At 42.3% G+C, this 7,162-nt stretch overlaps 1 non-coding gene across 1 annotated transcript; it reads left to right on the forward strand.

The window, feature by feature from the left end:
- Positions 1–6,373: 6,373 nt before the first annotated feature.
- TRNAE-UUC lies at positions 6,374–6,445 on the forward strand. The gene has a single exon. It is a non-coding gene; the product is annotated as a tRNA-Glu (tRNA).
- Positions 6,446–7,162: the final 717 nt, after the last annotated feature.

Genomic DNA, 7,162 nt, shown 5'->3' on the forward strand with positions numbered 1-7,162 from the left:
GGGAATGGAGGCTTGTAGGCAGTAGCAGGGGTGAGATGATTTCAGTAATCCAGGTAAGAGGTGATGGTGACTTGGACAAGAGGAATAAGGAGAAGTGATCATGTTCTGGATATGTGTCCATGATAGCATCAATAGGATTTCCTCAGTTATTGGTTTAGAATGAGAGAGAGAACAAACTCACAGTTGATTCCAGAAGTTGTGGCTAAAGCAACTAGGAGAATAGAGTTGCTATTAAGGGAAATTGGAAAGACTCCAGAAAGATCTGGTTTGGGGGGTTGAGGGTGATGGACTCTTAAAAGCTTAGTTTTAAACATGTCAAGTTTGAGATGCTCATTAGTCATCCACGTGCAGATGTCAAGTAGGATGTAGCTATAGAAGGGCAAAATGTCTTATGCCTTATGAATCTTCATGCCTGGTTGTTGATTTCATCAATCAATCAATCAACTAACCAGTAAACAACAATAAAGACCTTTCTGAGTAGAGGTTTGGGTGGGGGGAGTTATGAAATTTCTAACCCTAGACTAGGTTGAGAGAGGAAAAACATTTATGAATTTTTGGACAATCATGAAGAAGGTAATATTTTTCAAAATTGGTCAGTGATGAAGATAAAGGGACCAGAGGTGTCTTCTCTTTGCCAGTGTCGGCATCTATGAAGTCTTAGGTCATAAAATGTTTTTCATTGGTTTAAGAAGAGTCTGTAACATCTTCACTCTCTCCAGAGAACACCATCAGGCCTCAGAATGTATGTTGTCATTGTTGCTAAAGGCATTATCATTATTTGTCAAAATAGTTCCCTATTTTATGCAATATGTGTAACAGTAAAGACAGCTTGATATTAATGAGTTCCAGACAGACAAAATGCCAGGGTTTAAATGCTGCTTCTATTATCAATAAATTGTAAGACTTTAGCAAATTACTTAACTTTCCTGTGTTTCAGTTTTCTGATCTGTAAAATAGGAATAATATTAGTACCTATCTCATTAGGTCATTGTGAGAATTAAATTGTTAATATATTGAAGTATTCAGAATTTTCTGGCACACAATTCATCTTTTATGTGATAGATATTATTTTCATATTGAGCACTGCCAAATATATACTGGATGCCATGATCAACAATATATTTGACATAATACCTGAAACACTATGAATCTATTGATGGCTGTGGATCTCTTGGTGAAAACTGAGACAGATAATCTCACAGGAAAAGAAATAGAATGAATTTACAGCTCACTGAACTCAGAACTGCTGGTGGGAAGTCTAAAAATGAGCCAAAAAAAGTTTTAACATCCTTTGTAGGTCCAACCTGACCCATCTAGCACTTCAGTGGCAAAGTGAGCTAATTGAGGGTTGCAGAGAGTCATAATTTCTTTTTTATTTTTCATTGCTTTTAGCGAGAGAAGGGAGAGAGAGAGAAACATCAATGCAAGAGAGAAGCATTGATTGGTTGACTCTTGCACTCCCCAGACCAGGGATTGAACCCTCAACCTAGGTATGTGCCCTGACTGGGAATCAAACCAGACAAATTTTCCATTATAATACAATGCTCCAACCAACTGAGTCACACCAACTAGGGCATCAGAAGGCCATAATAATTTCAATATTTCAGTAACTGTCATGTGAAACAGGAAACTACAATGGTGGGCATATTGTCTAGATGCCAGGCCTTGGAGTATCTGGACTTACACAACTCTTAGAGTGTGCTCCAGAAAAAATGAGAAAAGCTTGTCTCTGCTCCAGGGCTTAACCTGGTAGGGCAAACAGATGGGGATGAATATGAAGATGGTCTGCCAAACTCTTACTATCTTCAGCTATCAGAGCAGATGAAAGGAAGGTATGGAGGGAAAAAAGAATGTCTGTGAGGTGGGGCAGAGTATTAGGAGATAATGTGTTTTCTTATGCTATATTATACTTGCTCAGATATTAAAATTATGACTCACTGAGACTCTCAGTTAGTTGCTTTGCCATTCCGGTGTCAAGTGGTAACAAAGTCTATTCCTCTGGGATGGATGGATGGATGGATGGATTGATTGATTACTGAACAGATGAGTCAAGTAAGCAACCACTCAAACATTTACTGAGTTCTGCTGATGTGTCAGGAAAGATACCACGCTCTGGAGATATTTTTACCTGGCTGAGGAATATTTTTTCTTATTATGTGTTGATTTAAGGGAAAAAGTAACTTTTATAAGAGGGTCCCCCCCAAAACAAAGATATTTTAGGAGATTGATTCATACAGTAAGTGATTATGTGTCCCAAGTCCTGTGCTAGAAGTTGGGATGCAACAAAACAAGATCCAGACTCTGCCATCAGGAGTTTATAGGAGAGGGAAGCTGAGAAATTCATCTAGCCCAGTGATAGATGGGCTGGCCCACAGAACCTAACCCAGTTTTGGGAGTTTGAGAGCATTTTCCCTGAGTCATAGGAGTTGCTAGATTTGGGGAAGAGGTGAAGGGCAGAATTATATAATGTAAACAAGCCCTGAGGAAGCTCTGTCGTCCCAGTGGCCTCCTGAGCTCAGCTCCAATTTTAGAAATTGAATCTAGTGTTAGGCCATGAAGAACTCACACCAATGGGGCAGATGCTGTTACCCAAAAGAGCTTTGAGGTTAACTTTGTGCCATGGGCTGGGTCTGTGCTGACCAGGGCTCTGCTTGGGAGAGTGGAATTTAATTGGTGCTTATTTTTGATGCCCTTACGAAGGTGATTCCTGAGACCCCTGAAATGGAAACCATCTAACTCCTAAACGAGTGGCAGGCAAGGACCTGAATCACACCCACCACTTCAGCTAATGTAGATGCCAGGCAAGTACAATATGTTTGGTGCTTTTCTCCAGTGTCAAAAGCTGGATGAAATGGGAGAGCTGCCTGGTAAGAGTCAGCCTTAGACTCATGGGAAAGGAATAACTGTTCCTTGTGTCAACAAGGAGGCTTTCTTTGTGTGTGCAGAACTAAAGAAATGCAGCTCACTGACCTGGCTAAACTTCAAAAATTTGTGAGGATTTTTTTCTTACCTCCCAGGAACATTTTGTTCATGCTGGTGGTTAAAAGGGGTCAGCTTTCACACAGAAGTACAGCAGGAAGTATTTATGTTAGATAAAAGGAAGGACTATTTGGCAGAATGATTGAGTGCAGAACTGGATTTCCAGGGGGATTATGGAATCTAACTTTTATTTATGGACTTTCTTATTAAATAAGTTATAAGGGTGACAAGGCATAAGGCTCCATCACATTTTTAAAAGGCCTATGCTTTGGGATTCAGAGGAAATGGGAGTGACCTGTGACCAGGAGGACCATAGGTGGCTTCATGGGGCTGAGCTGGCCTTGGCATTGGGATCAGATGTGGAAAGAAGGGTAGGGCAGGCAGTACAGAAAGAGGTGGAGTAAAGGCATCAGAGCAGGAGAGCACGAGGGACAAGTGGCACAAAGCAAGTGGGATGAGCTGGGATGTGGTTTCTGAAAAGGGGGGATAATATTAGCAGGCTTTGTGAGGGCTGGATTATGGAAAGTCTAGAAAGCTTGGCCAGGGAGTTTAGATTTCACTCAACAGGCAACCAGAGTCTTTTTTTTTTTTTTTTCTTCTTCAGGTTTTTGAGCAGGAAAGAGAAATGATAGAAATGGTGCTTCAGGGATGTGGTCTTTTAGAGATTGAAGGGAACTTACTGTCATGTAGTTCATTGTTTCTCAAACTCTAGTGGCATCAGAAAAACCTGGGGGCTGGGGAAGAAAATGCTTGTTAAAATTCAGACTCCCAAGCCTTGCTCCCACAAGTTCTCATTTGTAGAATCTGAGAATAAACTAAGAGAATCTGCAGTTAAACAAAGTCATTGTTGATTCTGGTACCACTGGCCTGAGACCCACACAGGGAGAACACTGCTAGCCCCTTGGGAGGCACTGTCTGACAGGCCGAAGCAGAGAAGCCTCTGATGAACCCACAGGGAAAAAGAGTCAACCTTAGAATACATTCAGGCCCAGAAAGCAGGAAGCTGACTTTTGATAGTACCAGTCCACTGGGAACTTTTGGTTCCCCTTTCCCTACACTCCAATCTTGGAGGGACTTGAGCCTCAACAGGAGAAAATGAGAAGAAAAGAAATGAGAAATAGATCATCCCCTCTTTCCTGGACAGCACACCTGACTGTGTCATGCTGGTAAATATTTAACCAGCACATCACTATTTTTTAAACAGCACACTAACTCTCCAATGTAAAAAGCCCTATCTTGTAGCATTTGCATATTTCTGTGGTGCAAATACTGCCAGCGTGGCCACCTCAGGCTACCAATGTGGTGTGACTGAACAGAGTTGGGAAGAGAAGGCCACAACTCTGAGCCAGTGGGAACCCCATTTTTCTCACCATTGCTGTAGCCTGAAATCATGACCAAGTTGGGGTGGTGGAGAATAGAATAAAGATTGAGCTGCTGAAGAGTATATTGTCCTTGACTGTGCTTTATTATTTAAAGTGACCATAGAGCTTTCTGTTATTGTTTTCATTCAGTAGCAAGGGAAAAAGTGAACAAATTTCAGTTCGGTGATAATGAGACAAAAGAAAAGTTTCATTTTGGCAATGTCTTAAGGATGGCGCCTGTCTAATGTATGGGTTACATTGGCAACTTTTATTTTTAAAACTGTTAAGATACTTTAAAAAAAGAACTACTGCCCTGGCTGGTGTGGCTCAGTGGGTTGGGTGCCTGCCTGCAAACTAAAAAGTTGTGGGTTTGATTCCCAACCAGAGCATATTCTTGGGTTGTAGGCCAGGTCCCCACTTGGTGATTGACATGTTTCTTGGACATCAAGGTTTCTTTCCCTCTTTGCCCTCCCTTCCCCTCTCTCTAAAAATAAATAAGTAAAATCTTAAAAAAAAATTATTGTTAAGCAGAAATACAAAACTGAAAGGTACACCTGAATCTCAGCTCCCAGTGAAGGAAGGGTATTCTGTAGTTGCTGAGGTTTGTTTTGGAGAGTTTTCTTTAGAGTTCCAAAATAAATGTCCCACGGCTGTCTCAGTGATTACAAAACAAACAAATAAAACTGTTCAAAGATGCTAAGATAGCAGAGGAAGAACCACCAAAGATGTGGATAAGACTGGTATACTGGCATATCTCACAGGTATACTGTGAGAATTAAATGAGCAAACATTCGAATGTGTCTAATACACACAGTAGGTTTATAATCAGTAGAATCTAGTTTTTCTTCAGAGCTTAATTGTTTCAATGATGTGGATCATGTTCACTCCCGGTTAGGGAGCTTCCCCCTGTAAATAAATGCAATAGAATGAATGAAAGAGTTTCTCTTTCGAATCTCTTCTCCCTTCTCTTGCTGTTACTTGTCACAATTGAAGCCTTAGGGAGCCTCAGTTAGGGAGAAAGCGAGGAATCAGAACCAGAATCAGATTTTAAATGGGCTCCCAAGTGCCTGTCGCTACTAAAAACAACTTCTGTGAAGCTTAAGCCACAACGGGGACACCAGAACCACAGCTCTCCCACGCTGGTTGTCCCGAATAATGAATGTACTCTTTGTATGCACTTTCCTAATCCCAACAGTAGATTGCTACCGCATAAACTGCTCCCAAAGAAATGCTGCTTCAAATCGAGAACGGGTAGGGAAATCAGAAGGACTTATCAATCATGACTGCTCGCAGTGAGGGACTTCATTGCTTATTTTCAGTGACATAAATCCTGCCTCTTGTCCTTGAGTCAACAGAACCTGCAACGCTCCTGGCTTCCGGGTAACCCTCGTCCCTGTTTTTGAAAAGATAAACTTTAAGGGGATGGAATGGGGCCTGTGTCCAGTCCCGAGCTTTTTGGATACCGTGGAAATTTGTGGCAAAAATGGTCTAGGGGGCACCAGTCCGTGTGTCTCACGAAGTGCGGGCACACGTGGGGTTTGCTCCGCGTGGGGCTGGACACAGGTCCGGGAAGCAGTGTGCTCGGGGCTGCTGCCGGCTGCTGGAACAAGCGGGTCTGCAGGCGGTTGGGGGTAAGAGCACCAACTCCGTTTTGGTCTCGCGATGGCAGTTTTAGGACTTCACACAGCTCTCGTTTTATTAATGAGTCTAAAATCCAAACAGCAGTCGTTTTGTACTCGGAAGGATTTCTTGTGAGGAATTCTGAATAATGACTCATCCAAGGTAGAGTTGACGCTGGTGTATATTTGGAGTTTAGAAGACTGGACGCGATTACAACTGACACGATTGTATAAAGACATTCAAGTGTCCTCTGCAAAGAGCGAAAGGATACAATACGGCCCTGAGAGGTTAAGCCAGCTGGGCTTCCCGCAGGCACAGGAACAAGTCTGGAGACAGAAAACAGATTAAATAAAGCAGGCGGAAGCAGTTGCGAGAAATTCAATTTGCCTAAGCATGCCCTCGTTCTTGTCGTCTCCCACATGGTCTAGCGGTTAGGATTCCTGGTTTTCACCCAGGCGGCCCGGGTTCGACTCCCGGTGTGGGAAGGTGAGGTAGTGTTTTTTTACCCCCTCTTCTCTACTTCCTGAAATGAAACCAACAATTTAGAGTTTCCTGTCAAGGAAATGAATGACTGGTCCTTCTACAAAACACTCTAACCCCATTTCAGAGCAGCCTCACGGTGTGAGGGGTGGGGGGTGGGGGGTGGGGCGTGGGGCGGGGGGCTGTCGAGGCTGAAGGGACCTGAGGGGAATCAGGGCCTACCTGGAGCAAGCCTGAAGGTAACGCACACGAAAAGGTAATAATAACTCTAAACAGTGTGAACACAATCTTTGAAATAAGGACTTAAATCTGAGGTGAAAAAAAGCGGGGAGACAACCAAGCTGTTGTTAAAATTTATGTTCCAGTGGTTTTCCTGCCATATTTTTTCCTTGTATGGTAGATATGGAACAAATGATCCAAAGTACTCTTCTTTGAAAAAAAAGATGCATTTTGGGCTATTGTAGAGCTTTTCAAGCAGCCCGAAGCCATTCCTTTGAAAAGAAGATTAAGATTTACAGGAAAAAAAACCCCCTGAAAAACAAAAAAACATATAGTTTAGGGAAGAGTAGTTCATTGTACAATCCATGTGTTTGTGATTCAAAGAACTGACTAAACCAGTTATGGGGGGGGGGGAGAAAAATTACATTATTACGAGTATTGAAGAGTGGCAAAAATAAACTTTTCTTCTCACACCCTAATGTATTTATTTGATACATTCTGTT

Source organism: Phyllostomus hastatus, unplaced genomic scaffold (assembly GCF_019186645.2).
Source record: "Phyllostomus hastatus isolate PE091 unplaced genomic scaffold, TTU_PhHast_1.1 phas_contig_29, whole genome shotgun sequence".
NCBI lineage: Eukaryota > Metazoa > Chordata > Mammalia > Chiroptera > Phyllostomidae > Phyllostomus > Phyllostomus hastatus.